Source organism: Chiloscyllium plagiosum, unplaced genomic scaffold (assembly GCF_037043375.1).
Source record: "Chiloscyllium plagiosum isolate Xiang-an unplaced genomic scaffold, Cpla_swu_hap1 HiC_scaffold_44, whole genome shotgun sequence".
In the NCBI taxonomy this organism is placed as follows: domain Eukaryota; kingdom Metazoa; phylum Chordata; class Chondrichthyes; order Orectolobiformes; family Hemiscylliidae; genus Chiloscyllium; species Chiloscyllium plagiosum.
This window is the reverse complement of record NW_028270182.1, coordinates 46,307,050-46,323,747: the sequence shown is the minus strand read 5'-3', so window position 1 is coordinate 46,323,747 and position 16,698 is coordinate 46,307,050.

Sequence of the window (16,698 nt, the reverse complement as noted above, 5' to 3'; positions counted from 1 at the left end):
GTCTGTCCCAATAAACCCTGTTTCCTGAGGAAAGACAAAGAGGAGGACAAGCCCAGTAGATATTTCTTTAAAAACAAATCTTTAATTTCGGGAATTGGCAATTCTTCGTTCGTTCCCAGGTAAGGTAATCCAAATATGATTTCATAGGGGGATAGTCCCAAATCTTTACTTGGGGCTGTTTGTACTCGCAAGAGAGCTATAGGTAAACATTTGGTCCAAGGGAGTCTGGTTTCTATTATCAATTTAGAGAGCTGACATTTGAGTGTTTGGTTCATTCTCTCAACCCTTCCCAATGATGGCGGGTGCCATGGAGTATGGAACTCCCAGGAAATTCCCAACACTACATTACCCCCTGTAACACTTTAGAGGTAAAATGAGTAATCGCCCAAATCGGGGAATTATGTGCTCCAATATTGTTTTAGACACCCCACTCGCAGTGGCAGTAGCTTGGGGGTATGCCTCAACCCAACCAGATAGATGATCTACTATAACCAACATATATTTTAGTCTTCCTACTCTGGGTAATTCAGTATAATCTACTTGTACACTCTGGAAGAGTCTCAATCCTGGGTCTATTACTCCCGGGGTCTGTTTTCTCAAGACTTTCTTATTTACCTTTCTGCATTTGATACATCCCTCACATATTTGTTTAGCAATTGTATATATCCCTTTACATCCATGTTCCCTAAGAACTAAATCACACAATGCTTGTACTCCCCAATGGCTGCCTTGGTGTAGGACAGCCATAATCTCTCGCATCATCATTTTGTTTAACATTTCCCTTTCATCAGGTAACCTCCAATGCCAGTCTGCTGTTTTAACAGCCCCTAAATCTCTCAATTCTTTTTCTTCACTTTCAGTAAATATAGGAGCTTCCCTAGGACCAGGGGCAGTAGGTATTAGGGAATGAATCACCACTCCCTGTGGGTTCAGGGCGGCTTCCTCAGCCACTTCATCGGCTATTCTATTCCCCCTAACCTCTCGTTCATTTCCTTTCTGATGACCATGTACATGCACTACCGCTATTTCTTGGGGGAGTAATAAGGATTCCAAGACTATTTTAATCAATTCTTCATGTACTAATTCCTTCCCCCGGCTATTGATCAGTCCTCTTTCCTGACATATCTTTCCGAAAGTGTACACAACACCAAATGCATATTTAGAGTCAGCGTATACTGTTCCCTCTTTATTTTCTAATGCCCTAAGGGCTCTCTCCAATGCATAGAGTTCGCAGGTCTGAGCTGACCACCCATTTGGCAAACTTCCTGCCTCCACCACACTACCGTTTGGCCCGTCTACGACTGCATACCCATTATGTATTTTCCCTTCAGTCACCCGGGATGATCCGTATATAAAAAGTCTAGCCCTTTCATGAAGTGGAACATCTCTCAGGTCCATGCAGACCTTAGTTTGTTATTCTATAATGTCAAGGCAGTCGTGCCCTGGATTCTGAGGACAGTCTCCTTCCCCTTTCCAAAGAAAGGCAGCTGGATTTAAACAAATTGTCCGTGACCAACACTAGATCATCCTTTTCTATTAATATTGCCTCATATTTCAGAATCCGCAAGTCTGTCAGCCATCGCCCAGCTTTTTGTTTTAGGATCGTTCTCACTTGGTGTGGGGTGCTTACTATTAGGGTTCCCCCAAATGCAAGCTTTCTGCTTTACTCCACCAACAGTGCAGTAGCAGCCACAGCCTGCACACACTCATGCCATCCCTGGGATACTGGATCCTATAGCTACGAAAGATATGCGACTGGCTGTCTCATTCCTCCCCACCTCTGGGTTAATACTCCCAAAGCCACTCCCTTATCTACGGTAGCAAAGAGGTGGAAAGGTTTATCCAGAGAAGGTAAGGCTAACACGGGGGCATGGATCAGATCTCTTTTGAGTTCCTCAACTCGTTCTGTTCCCTCATCATCCCAACTTAAACACTTTGGTTCCCCCTCTAATAGTTTGAGATATAATTTCTTAGTCTTCTGAGCATAGGAATCAATCCACAATCTGCAATATCCCATTAGACCCAAAATTGTGCGTAACTCCCGTTTAGTGCTGGGCAGTGGCATCCCCACTATTCCCTCTATCCGTTCTGGGCTTATCTTTCGCTTTCCCTCACTAACTAAATGTCCCAAGTATTTCACTTCTTGCTCCACATATTGTAGTTTGTTTTTAGATACTCGCAGTCCCTGTTGGCCCAGGAAATTCAATAATTTGTTAGTGGCTTCTACTACTCTTTCTCTTCTTTTTCCTGTTACTAAGAGGTCATCTACATACGCAACAGGGTAGTCCCCTTGGGGCAGCAAAATTTCTCGAATATTTGTTCTAACATCTGTCTAAATAAATTCGGGGATTCCGTAAACCCCCTGGGGGAGCACGGTCCACCGGTATTGCTGTTTCCGTCCTGTCTTGGGGTCTTCCCATTCATAGGCGAACAAATTCCTACTTTCCTGCGCCATGGGACAAGCCCAAAAGGCATCCTTTAAATATATCACACTAGACCATTTGTGGTCATGAGGGATCTTACTTAATAACGTATAGGGTTTTGGCACCACTGGGTGCCTGATCTGTACTATTCGATTCAATGTTCTCAAATCCTGCACCAATCGATAAGTTCCATCAGATTTCCGCTGGTAGAATTAGGGTATTATAAGGAGACATACATGGCTCCAACAGTCTATCTCTAATCAGTCCTTCAATTCCTGGCTACAGTCCTCGTTTACCTTCCATGGAAATGGGATATTATCGCTCACAGACAACGTCCCCTTTCCTTTTTAAATTTATTAGAAGGGGAGGGATCTGTAGTTTTCCACGATTCCCTTCTCTAGCCCATACAATAGGGTCTCTCTCTCTCTCTCCACATCCTCTGTCAACATTGCCATTTGTGCAACTAATTCTTTTTCCTGAATTCCTATCTCCAGTCCTAAGAGGATAATTAAGTCTCTCCCTAGTAAGTTACTTCCTATATCAGGGATATACAGCAGTTCCTCTGTGACCCTATCCTTAGGACCTTCTATCATCATAGTTTCAAATTCTGGAACAGTAAATCCCACCCCTTTTACCCCGGAAACAGTAATTGACCGTGTCGACATTTCTACTTTCTTTGGATTAAAATTCAGCGATGATCGTGCTGCCCCCCCGTATCTACCTCTTCCCTATAGGGTCCCACCTTCAAGATTATCAACGGTTCCTGGTGGGCCCCCGAGGGCAGGAACCCCTGACACCCCTATTCTTCATCAAATTTCATAAGCGGAATTGCCCTTTCTTCCCTTTGTCGATCAGGACAGTCCCACTTAAAAAGCCCTATCTTTCCGCAATAATAGCATCCTGCCTGTGGAGACCTCCATCTCTGCCCCTGTCGCTCGAACCCTCTATCAAATGCTCCCCCTTGTCCTCTCCCTCTCCCTCTTCCTCTCTGTCCTACATGCTGCCACCCGCCGCTCCGGTTACTCACTATTGGTTTCATTCTTTTCTTAACTACCTCATCAACCATAGCTACCATCATTTTCACCTTCTGTTTTTGTCTCTCATCCTCTCTCTTTACAAACACTTTCTGTGCCTCTCTTAACAATTCATCTAATGGTTTTTTACTCCACCCTTCTATCTTCTGTATCTTTCTCTGTATGTCTGGCCATGCCTCTGTCACAAAATGGACTTTCAAAAGACTCTGTGCCACAGGGTCCTCAGGGTTCATTCCAGAATATTTCCGCATTGAGTCTCTTAATCTTTGCAAGAATGCTGAGGGAGTCTCATCCTTCTCCTGTCTAACTTTAAAGGCTTTAGTCAAATTCTGTGACTTCGGAACTGCCTCTCTTATTCCTTTTAGAATCAGGTCTTTCAATTCCCTCATGTCTTCTCTATGCTCCGGATTTTGGTTTTCCCACTGGGGGTCTCTGAGGGGAAACTTCACCTCTCCCTGTCCAGCATCCCCATCTCCAATCGGGTGTTCCCTGTCCCATATTTTAATGGCTGCTCCTCGTGTAAGTCCCCTTTCTTCCCCAGTAAATAGTATATTCAAAATAGGCATTAACTCAGCCCAAGTATACAGACTGGGCCCCAAGAATTGATCAATTTGGACAGACAACCCCACCGGATCCTCAACCAGGACCTTCATTTCCTTTTTAAATGTTCTGACCTCCCCACTGGTGAGAGGGGCACTTCCAAACCCCTATTGGTACCTCCCGAAGGTCGTTACGTTCATCCCTTTATTTTGTTTTCCCCCTTTAGGCTTTGATTTAGATCCTCCGGAGGCCTCCTCTATATCTACTGTAGCTTTCCTTTCTTTTGTTGACGATTGAGGGTCAGGAACAACAATATCCCCGTCCACCACGCCTTCGTCCTCCTCTTGTGAGTCATCTGTTCCCTGTCCCTGTCTGTCTGTCTCTCCTCCTCCCCCATGTTCACCTAACCTGATTTTATGGTACGGGGGTGGCAAACAGCCAAGAGGATCCCAGGGACTGGGTGGGGCAGTGGGGGAATCCTTTGTCTTTACTACCATCATTCCCAAACTGCCCTTCCAACAGGACGCATAGTCCGCCTCCTCTTGACTAAAAGGTTGTTTTTTTATTCACATAAAAATCTAAATACTGACAGACCCAATCCTCGTCCGAACCATACTTTGGCCAGAAGACAGCCGGACGAAGGATTGGGTCTTTGGTCCATACTAAACAACAATATTTAATCATTTTCTTTTTATTCTTTGCCCTTGTACACGTATTGCTTGTCCATTCCCGCAAAATCCTCCCCAACGGACTTTCAGGAGGAATGTTACCAGGGACTTTTTCTTCTTCCTTTACTCCGTGATAGCTACTCTGCCTGCCCCCCATTTCGCGGGGCCCTCGCCAGTCCCTCAGCGAGTAAATACCCCTTTTCCCGGCCACCAAGGCAATACTTAAAAGTCAGGTTTCTTACCTTGGTCTGTGCACAGAGTTGCCTGGCCCCTTTTCGCCGTATTTTCTATCGAGCTCCTATCACTGTCTGATTCAGATGTGTCTCTTGTGGGATCCGTATCAGTCGCCCAAGGGAGCAGACCTAACCGGGACACGAGCCCGCTCCTCAATTGGGAACGGGACGCGTCTTCCCAATGTCCAAGGCCAGCCACTCCCCACAGCGATGGAAGAATATCCCGGACAACCCCCAATTGTGAGAAACAAAGCTCACACACTTCAATAATTGCAGTCCGAGACAAAATCTGAATCAGTAGTGTCCTTTATTTTACTCTTGCAAGAGGGTGTGATGTCCAGAGTCATACACACCCCAAATTCAATTAATACACAACATTTATATAATTTGGTTTCTTTTGTTTTACATTGCTCCTCCCCTCTTTACATCTTCCACTTCCCTAAGACCGTCACCCATTACGTCTGTTTATCTCTTGCCTTATCCGGCCTTGTCTGTGACAAAATGCTTATTCTGGCCTCACCAGGCCGTTTGGCTTCATCCCGCTGTAGGTCGGCACGGTGGGCGGCACGGTGGCACAGTGGTTAGCACTGCTGCCTCACAGCGCCTGAGACCCGGGTTCAATTCCTGCCTCAGGCGACTGACTGTGTGGAATTTGCACGTTCTCCCCGTGTCTGCGTGGGTTTCCTCCGGGTGCTCCGGTTTCCTCCCACAGTCCAAAAGATGTGCAGGGTCAGGTGAATTGGCCATGCTAAATTGCCCGTAGTGGTAGGTAAGGGGTAAATGTAGGGGTATGGGTGGGTTTCGCTTCGGCGGGTCGGTGTGGACTTGTTGGGCCGAAGGGCCTGTTTCTACACTGTAATGTAATCTAATCTAATCTATAATCTAGGTCATTGTTAGACATATTCTTTCTTCATCATTATCTATTCCCTCCATCTGTGCCTTCCCCTACCATACTGATTCTTATGACCCTTTTAATTGGGGTTTGTTCCTGTGTCTCTATAAAAGTGGGAAACAGATGTTTATACCAACTGTTTGTACCGGCGTATCTAGCTTAACTTCCTCCCCTCACAGCATCTTATCTATTCGCCTATAATAGCTACCATTGTTTTGTAGTCACGTTTCATTCTGGCATACAATTTTAGCTAATACAAAAACAATTATGTATTTCCTCCACATAGTTTCCATTCTTATTGATTCAGCTCTTGGCTAAATCAATTACACACTGGTGTGAGTTCATTTACTTTGTATAAGTAAATGGAATTGCAGAGGTAACACTATTTTTCCCACATCCCATAGACAGGAACAGTACGAAGTCATTCCCCCATCAACGCACTTACAGAGGGACAGAATGATGTAGTTGATGCTGATTCCTGATGAAATACTTATGCCCGAAACGTCGATTCTCCTGCTTTTTGGATGCTGCCTGATCTGCTGTGCTTTTCCAGCAATCAACTTTCTACTCGTATCTCCAGCATTGGCAGTCCTCACTGTCTCCTAATAGATGCTCTAACATGTTGCACAAGTGGAGCAGAGGCTGCACAGACAGACTGGTCCACGCTGTTCCTCCTGGCTCCGTTGCTTATGATACACACGTGGGACTTTAACGTGGTTTTCTAGTGTTGAGGAGGGAAGTCATATGTCTTGTATGAAGTCTCAAGAAGACATCTTCCATCTCCGAGAAGCCAGCCTGTGTTCTCGATGTAGGGCGGAAGCTGATTGGAATGGCTACCTGTTTTAAATGGAAGGTATTGTGGCTGCTGTTGGGGATTATGAGCAACCTGACGTTCAGTGCCGGGTTCACACGCCGACTGTCCAATAACATGGGGAGAGTTAATTTAGGCATATAATCTATTCGGAAAATCACGTTAGACTGATGAATGGGCTCTCCAAGTTCAAATAATGCTGATCTTGTACATGTTGATCGTGTCTAGTGCACTAGGAGAAAGTGAGGACTGCAGATGCTGAAGATCAGAGCTGAAAAATGTGTTGCTGGAAAAGCACAGCAGGTCAGGCAGCATCCGAAGATCAGGAGAATCGATGTTTCGGGCATGAGCCCTTCTTCAGGATTCATGCCCGAAACGTCGATTCTCTTGTCTCGTGCACGTCCTGTTCAATGTAACCTGCATGACTTACTCTGTCCAAGTCTATTTCCACCCTATTATCTGCCTGGCCATGCTTACTATGATCTGCCTCCACTGCTCATAAATAAAGTGTTTCCCTGTACTGAGTTACACGTGACAATAAATCAAACCAATCAATCCTGGGTAAAGTATGGAATTTCTCACCCAATCAATGTCTCTTTAATAAATAAAAGAGACATTGCTGCCACTCCTCGTGTTTCAGCGTCACTATTTCTTCGTCTCTCATAGTTCTACAGATTAAACACTCAGCTTCTTCACTCTGTCCTCATGTTACCATCACCCGTGTCCGTGGTAAGGAGATCATTCCTTACAAAGTTGATCAAATCTGTACAGAGTGCCCCAAATGCTCTCTCAGCAAAGCTCTACAACAGCAGGAAGATGGCTTTACTTATGTACTCGAATCATCTTACAATGAAGGACAGCATACCATTGACTGCACCCATCACTTATACAGAGTTTGATTCAGAGCAGTCAGCATAGACTTGTGAGTTGGAGACAATGATTCCCAAATTTGTTAGAGTTCTTTGATGAAGTGACCAAGAACGTTGATGAGGGCAGAGCGGCAGGTGTAGTCTCTATGGATTGCAGTAAGGCCTTTGATAAGATTCCACATGGCAGTATGCTCTGGTAGGTTATACCACATGGAATGCTGGGGGAACTGACCAATTGCATACACAGTTGGCTTGATGGTAGGAAGCAAAGGGTTTAGTGGAAGGATGCTTGTCAGTCTGGAGCATAGGTCCATTGCTGGTTGTTAACTATGATTTGGTTGAGAATGAACAAGGCATGATTAGAAAGTTTTCAGATGACACTAAAATAAGTGAGAGCGTGATCAGTGAGGAAGTTTATCAGAAATTGTAGCAGGACCTTAATCAGGTGGGGAATTGGGCCGAAAATAGCAATGGAAGTTCATTAGATGCGTGATGTCTTGCATTTTGTAAACTCAAATCAAGGTAGGAGTTTCATGCTGTTCCAACAACCCACATATCATACATTACAATCTCAAGCCCACACAGTCTCCATCTTCCCCGCTGTGTTCACTCTTCCAGCTGCTGATCTCCCTGGGTCATTTTTTTTAACTACAAGTAGGCTTGACATGAGCATTTATCTTTCATAGAGGGTGTTTGAGATGGTCAGTTCGCACTTCTGCTCTACAGCAGTTACTCTGCTGTTGGATGGCAGTGGCTCTCCCTCTAATGTTCAAAATGCTGGGTTTATATACTTCCCATGATACAATAATTCTCATAATTTGGTTGCTTTCCAGGTGTCCAAACAATAATATTCAAATTCCGTTGGCTTCTGGTATCCTGAGCGTTATTTAAACTCCGTGATTGCATTCGAATTGCTGTCAAAACAGCAACCAAAACTCAGGTACCCATTCCCCAGCTAATCTTTACATTTCGAATAGTCTGGCATCTGTGGCTATACTTTATATTTAGCAAGACCCGTTCTGTCTTAAAGTGACCAGACATGCTTTCGGATTCATAACATTTCCCACATTCATGAAAACAAATTTGAAGCATCAGAATGAAAAGATGGCTTCATTTCTTTTCCACTAATTCTTAATCCCATTTTTATGAAATACAAAAGTATTAATCTCAGTTATACCATTCATGTTAATTCCGCACACAGATATAACACTGGAATAAGTCAAATTTTATCTAAACCTCTTCCCTTAACTTCACGATAACACACCTACTATAACATTTTTACGATCCACAGCATATTCATTTGAAAGTTCAAAGTCGGTTACATAAGATTCCAATGAAGTAGTCTCATGTTTCGGTCTTTAAATATCCAAAAAAAATGCGACAGGATTATTATTGTTGTCCACAACAATCTCCGACAATTTATTTGTAATGGAAACATTAAAATACTGTCAGGCCAGTCCGAAACTCAATCATTCTTTCTCAATAATGGGGATGTTGTATCTATTTCTGGTGGATATTGAGTTTTTTTTCTACAAGTAGCCAATTGGCCATTCAATTCCATCATCATCTTTCTGCATTAATACATTTCTGACCCCTATATCCCCAGCATCAGACAATTTTCAAATGATTTCAAAATATTTGGTGCAGATAAAACTGGTGCAGTGATTAAGCCTGCTTTAAAATTCTCAAATGCCTCCTGGCATTGTTCTGTCCACCACAATTGTGTGTTCTTCTTTAATAAATCCATCAGTGGTGCCAATACGCTGTTAAAAATTGCAACAAAGTTCCGATAGAATCCACTCAGTTCGAAAAACTGAAGTACCTCTTTCTTCGAGGATGGTCGTGGAAATTTCTCAAAGCCCTTCAATTTTGTGTTCCATGGGGTCATCTTTCCATGTCCAATGTAATGTCCCAAGAACATCACCTCTACCTTCGCGAATTCTGTTTTCTTTAAGTTTATTACCAAGTTTGCTGCTTGTAATCGTTCAACATGCTCTGCCAACTGTAAAATGTGAGCTTTCAATCACTTGCTAAAGGTCACTACATCATACAGATAAACAGCACAGTTTATACATCTGACCACAACTCTGTTCCTAAGTCTTAAATGTGGCTGGAGCATTATTCATTCACATGACATACTCGATAAAGTTTTTTGTCATATCTGGTATCTTTACCAGATAGTTTAATTGGCTCAACATTTTTTTAATTTGAAAGGGGCCACTAAACCTGGCTTTGAAGTGATTTCCGACCACTGCTGGCAATACTAATACGTCATCCTCACTTGCTTTACTCTGTGCCGTGCCCACGTCATGTGCTGTTGAGCTAACTCACCTACTCCATTTAATCTCTCCCTCACCTCACATACATATTCCAAGTGTGAGATCTCCGACTTCGGTCCTGTCAATTTACATTTAATAAATTTCAAAGGACCTCTCACTTCATGTACGAATATTAAGATAAAGGAAGTAAACGGAGTAGATTTACTTGGGGAATCTTCGATGATAAGCAATTTAATGGGACACCTTTTTTCCAATCATTTGGCCAATTCTGACAGCTGTTAACATGGTCTTCAGTGTCTGATGCTAACTTTGCAATCCTCCCTGGGATTCAGGATGGGGCACACTTGATTTGAAGTGCTGTGCCTAAGCCATTCATGACTTCCTTAAACAGCTGAGAGGAAAAATGAGGCCCTTGGCCTGACTGAATCTCTCTAGGTAGGCAACAGCGAGTAAAGAAAGCTACCAACCCATCCACCTCCCGTTTTGCCTTAACACTCCGTAATGGAATTGCCTCTGAAAATCTGGGAGACACATGCATTATTAAGAGCAAATATTGGTTTCCACTTTTATTTTGGAAAGGGGAGCTACACAACTAATCATAACCCACGTGAAAGGTTCGTCGAATGCAGGAATTGGCAACAACGGTGCTGGTTTTATCACTGTCTGTGACTTACCTACCTTTTGGCATGCATGAAAAGTACAACAAAAGTTAACCACGTCCTTGTGCATTCCAGGCCACCAGAAATGCTTCTGTACCTTAGCATGATTCTTCCGTACACTTAGGTGACCACCTGCATTTAATTCGTGTGCTATCCGTATCACAGTATGCCACCGGTAACACGATTTAGTGCACTTCGGCCCACTTCCCTTCTGAACTAACCTACCCTTTCTCTCCACGTTCAGGTGTTTTCCTGCACTATTACACCAAATAGGGTGTGAGTGACACGAACATCAACTCCTTTGTCTTTATCTTTTGTTTTTCCATCCTGCTGTCACTTATGACAGTGGTATCCTGTTAGTACACAGTGTGGAAAAATTCCTGGGTATATTTCGTTTAACTCCTCAGGTCCCTCGTTTTCATTTGACTTCTCCACCACAAGGTGTGTCTCTCCCACCTTAAATCCTGCTAAATCGTTTCCAAGAATAAACCGTATTCCTGGGACTGACAGTCTGTCACTCACTCTCACTTTTACTTCCCCAATCTTGATTTGGCACTCCAACCTGATGTTACTGTCCCCTAACCTTAATTTCTGTCCCCGTTCCACAAATTATCATGCTGTTGATTAACATGTGAGAAAGAGTGAAAATACTTCCATCTCTTATATTAGGGGCTGAGAGAAAGTGAGGACTGCAGATGCTGGAGATCCGAGTTGAAAACTGTGGAGCTGGAAAAGCACAGCAGGTCAGGCAGTATCCGGGAGGCAGGAGAGTTGACATTTCAGGAACAAGTCTTTCATCGGGAAAGTTGGGAGTAAGGGGGGGGCGAGGGATCTGAGAAATAAATAGGAGGGTTGGGTGGAGCTGGGTGCAAGGTAGCTTGGAAGTTGATAAGTATATGCAGGTGGGGTGTGGTGGTGATAGGTCGGAGAGAAGGGTGAAGTGGATAGGTGGTAGGAAAGCTGGACCCCATAACTATACAACATCAACATCGACTTCACCGATTTCCAAATCTCCCCTCCCCCAACCTCATCCCAGATCCAACCGTTCAAATTAGCACTGCCATCTTGAACTGTCTTAATTGTCCATGTTCTTTCCCACATGTCGACTCCATGCTCCTCTCCGACATATCACTATTACTTCCACCTACATCTTCTTATATCCTTCCCAGTGACCCTCCAGCCAGCCCAGCTCTTACCGTCCTATTTAACTTTCAGCCCTCTTGTCCCCAAACCACATACCTGACGATGGGTTTCCGCCTGATATGTCGATTGTCGTGCTCTTCAGATGCTGCCTGATCTGTTGTGCTTTTCTGGCGCCTCATTCCTCAACTATTAGAGACTGAGCAGATCTCGTATCTCACAAAATTTTAATTTTTTTGTCCTTCCCCCACCCTCACCCCCCCCCCGCCCTTTCTGATAAAGTTTATCCACAGAGGCAAATTCTTTACAGAAAACCGGTACTAACTCCATAACTAGCCCCTGCCTCGGCTGTACACTCTCCTGCAGCTCCTCGACTCCACTTGTGAAATCCTTTACCAGTTTCAGCAATGCCACTGGCTTAGCCTCTTTTCCAACATCTTTTCACAAAGTGTCTTCCTTCAATGCCCAGCACTGTGTGTCCCAACTTACTGCAGTGAAAACACATTTCTCCCACTGCCCTTCTTAAACCATCAGCACTGTAATTTTATGTGTTCCACTCCGTTATAGTGAGAACACCAGAGGCCTTTCACCTCCTTTCAACCCCTTTGGGCTTCTTTTTTCACCTGTGATAAACTATTTTCAGTGTGCTCTACTGTTAACTTTGTAGTGTAGTATCTCACCTTCTCCCAATTTCTATCCTTCACCGGATGAAAATCCTCTTACATGCTAAATTTCATTTCATGCACCAATAGATTTTACCTGCCATTTCTGCCACGCTTCTCACTTCTTGAACTTTCTGTTCATTCACATTAATTCTTACCATCTCTGCAGGTGAGTTTTTAAACTTCTCCAGCAGAACAATCTCCCTTCGCGCCTCACAGGGCTTATCCATTTTTAAGGCCAGCACCCATCTATCAAAATGACTGTGGTCAATTCTTTCAAACGGACATAAGTCTGACCTGATTTGGTCTCTATATTTCTGAACCTCTGTCTATATTCTTCTAGTAACAATGCATAACCACACAAAATAGCCAGTTTGACATCTGCATGATCTCTTGAGCCTACATCTGACAGCGACGCACATACCTCACTAGGTGTGCCCACCAGCTTAGTTTCAACGAGCATTACCCATAAGTTCATCTGCCGAGTCATTTTTAAAAAATAAAATATTAACAGATTTTGATATTTTTCTCACCGAAGTATGGCAATGTATTAACATAGCTGTATACATCCCGCCGTTCTCCCTTCATCTCTATCCTGTTAACTTAACTTTCTTGTCTAATTCCCAACTTTTGAATTTCAAATTCTCTCTCTCTTTTCCTCTCTTTCCCTTTCTCTTCGTTCTCTCTCTGTTTCCGTCCCTTTTCTCATCTTCTAACTCCAGTTGCCATATTTGCAATTTAAGTTTTTTCTAATTCTACTGCAGTTGCCTGTTTCTCTGACACACAAAAGTGCTTGACCAACCCCATTACAATTTCAGCTTTCCTTTTGTCCCTGGTTAAACCCAATTCAAACCTATTTGCTAATTCTAAAAATATTCCTTCTTCTGTCTTTGTAAACTTCCTTGGCAAATTTGGGAACCTCTTTAGTAAAATTGAAAAATAAATCACTCACTTTTAATTTAACCAACCACAAGTTAAAAAAATTAAATGAATTTTCCCACCGGATTAATTTGAAGATATATGTCACTAATTGCCACGTGTTGGAATCTGCTGGGAACTTTTGTACCGCAAATCTGTTCAACTCTGTCCAAATCCCATACGGCAAGGCCCCAAACTGTTTTGACATCAATGTCGAACCCCTCTGTTAATTAAAACCACACACCCAGAAAATCACATCTCACATCATAATCTTTTAAAACGTGGGTGACAGAGAACTCCTAAATTCCACTAATTAACGAAAAATGGCAATTTGTATATATGCAAATTAGTTCGCTGAGCACTTTATTGCTGGAACAACACAGCAGGTCAGGCAGCATCCAGGGAACAGGAGATTCGACGTTTCGGGCACAGGCCCTTCTTCAGGAATGAGCAGAGAGTGTTCAGCAGGAGAAGATAAAAGGTAGGGAGGAGGGACTTGGAGGAGGGGCGTTGGAAATGTGATAGGTGGAAAGAGGTCAAGGTGAGGGTGATAGGTCGGAGTAGGATGGAGGCGGAGAGGTCAAGAAGAAGACTGCAGGTCAGGAAGGCGGTGCCGGGCTGGAGGGATCCGGCTGAGACAAGGTAGGGGGAGGGGGGATGAAGAAACTGGTGAAGTCCAAGTTCATCCCCTGCGGTTGGAGGGTTCCCAGTCGGAAGATAAGACGCTCCTCCTCCGACCGTCGGGTTGTTGTGGTTTGGCGGTGGATGAGTCCAATGACCTGCGTATCCTCGGTGGAGTGGGAGGGGGAGTTGAAATGATGTGCTACAGGTTGGTTAGGTTGGTTCGTCCGGGTGGCCCAGAGGTGCTCTCTGAATCGCACCGCAAGTAGGCGGCCTGTCTCCCCAAAATAGAGGAGGCCACACCGGCTGCAGCGGATGCAGTAGATGATGTGGGTGGAGGTGCAGGTGAATCTGTGGCGGATATGGAAGTTTCCTTTGGGGCCTTGGAGAGAAGTGAGGGGGGAGGTGTGGGCGCAAGTGTTGCACCTCCTGCGGTTGCAAGGGAAGGTGCCGGGAGTGGAGGTTGGGTCGGTGGGGGGTGTGGATCTGACAAGGGAGTCGCGGAGGGAGTTGTCTCTACGGAAAGCTGATAGGGGAGGGGAGGGAAATATATCCTTGGTGCTGGGGTCTGTTTGGAGGTGGCGGAAGTGACGGCGGATGATGCGCTGTACATGGAGATTGGTGGGGTGGTAGGTGAGGACCAGTGGGGAACCACCACCACCACATCATCTACTGCATCCGCTGCAGCCGGTGTGGCCTCCTCTATATTGGGGAGACAGGCCACCTACTTGCGGAGCGATTCAGAGAGCACCTCTGGGCCACCCGGACGAACCAACCCAACCAACCTGTAGCACATCATTTCAACTCCCCCTCCCACTCCACCGAGGATATGCAGGTCATTGGACTCATCCACCGCCAAACCACAACAACCCGACGGTCGGAGGAGGAGCGTCTTATCTTCCGACTGGGAACCCTCCAACCGCAGGGGATGAACTTGGACTTCACCAGTTTCTTCATCCCCCCTCCCCCTACCTTGTCTCAGCCGGATCCCTCCAGCCCGGCACCGCCTTCCTGACCTGCAGTCTTCTTCTTCACCTCTCCGCCTCCATCCTACTCCGACCTATCACCCTCACCTTGTCCTCTTTCCACCTATCACATTTCCAACGCCCCTCCTCCAAGTCCCTCCTCCCTACCTTTTATCTTCTCCTGCTGAACACTCTCTGCTCATTCCTGAAGAAGGGCCTGTGCCCGAAACGTCGAATCTCCTGTTCCCTGGATGCTGCCTGACCTGCTGTGCTGTTCCAGCAATAAAGTTTCAACTTTGATCTCCAGCATCTGCAGACCTCACTTTCTCCTCCAGTTCGCTGAGCATGAATGTTTGTTTTCAGACGTTTCGTGACCATGACTAGGTGGCATCAGTCGTAAGAGTTTCCGCTGAAGCGCTGGTGGTATGTCCCGCCTCTCTATTTATAGGTTTTGGTTTCTTAAGATGGGTGATGTCATTGCTTTTTTTTATTACAAGAGAAGGTAGATAGGATCCAAATTGATATGTTTATTAATGAACTTCTGGTGAGAATGTCATTCCTCTAAGAACGTCCTTGCGTGTCTTGGTATGCACGTGTGTTGTTCCAGTCAAAGTGGTGCACTTCTTTGACTGTATTATGGAACATAGTGATAGTGGGTCATGTCTTTTGTTGGCCAGTTGGTGTTCATGTATCCTGGTAACAGGACAACAGGACGATTTCAATGGCGGAAAAACGATTTTGTATACATTGTTTAATCAATGAGTGTGCGTGAATATTTTTCATATGTGCACAACACATTCTAAATGAACAACAGAGACACAGTTATCGAATAATGATGCACATGATGTATACAATTTATAAACATTATTTGATGCTCATCTGATGTGATATGTTCCCGTTCTCTCAATGTTCCCTTCTTTTCTGGAATTCTCTACTGTAATCTCCCATTCTTATCAGGATGTATGCTCCAAATTCTTGTTTCTGGTGTCCCAATTTATTTCAGTTAATCCCCTTTAAAACCGGGAATTCAATATATTAGCGTGCTGGGTTATTTCCAAAGTTATTATCTGTCATATTATTGGAGATTAACATTCTGCTATGAGACCCAGCATTTGAACACATTACTCTGTTGTACATTCACTGACCACAGCACACAGGAATTGCCAAAACGCTGAGGGATTTGCATCTACTTCTTTCAATAATCTAGTTTTCTCATTTTTCACCTGTCCTCATCTATATCTTCTCTCTCGTTCTCTATTTGTATCTCGTTAAGAAATTTGCCAATTATTCTTTATGTCCCATCTCTCAAAACTACTTCTTTCGTTTTATATCCATTGTTGTCTTCTTGATGTTACGTGATTATAATTGAGCAATGTAACTAGAAAGACATGCGGAAGGAGCTGGCCAGAGATAATTGGAAGGGGTGCCGAGCAGGGAAGACCATGAAGCAGCAATGGCAGGAATTTATGTTCGATAATTCGGAGGATATCAGAAATTCTCCCAAAAAAAGATGAAACATACTCATAGGAGGACAAGGCAGCCATGAGTGATAAGGCATCAAACTATAAGAGGAAACATACAATGTGGTGAAGATGATTGGGAATTCAGAGAATTAATTGGCTCTGAAACTACAAAAGGCTGGCATCACTGACACTACAGAGGTCTTAATCACGGCCAGTGAGAGAAACAGAGGGAATCACATTCAATTTAAACACAGAAGATGGGATTACTCAAAGAAAAAGATTCAGATGAACTAAACAATTGAAGTAAAATCAGTTAAACATTTTTTATAGAAAGTGTCAGATTGGAAGCATGACCTCAGCAGAATGAGTAAATGAAAATGAAAGTGTTGCCATAACAGAAACCACAGTAGGTCACTGAGTACAGGGTTGATGGGTGAATGGGTCTCGATGTGAACTAGGGGACAGACAGCAGAATTGCATTTCAGATATTGCAGCTCAAAATTGCATATTCATGTAGTGCT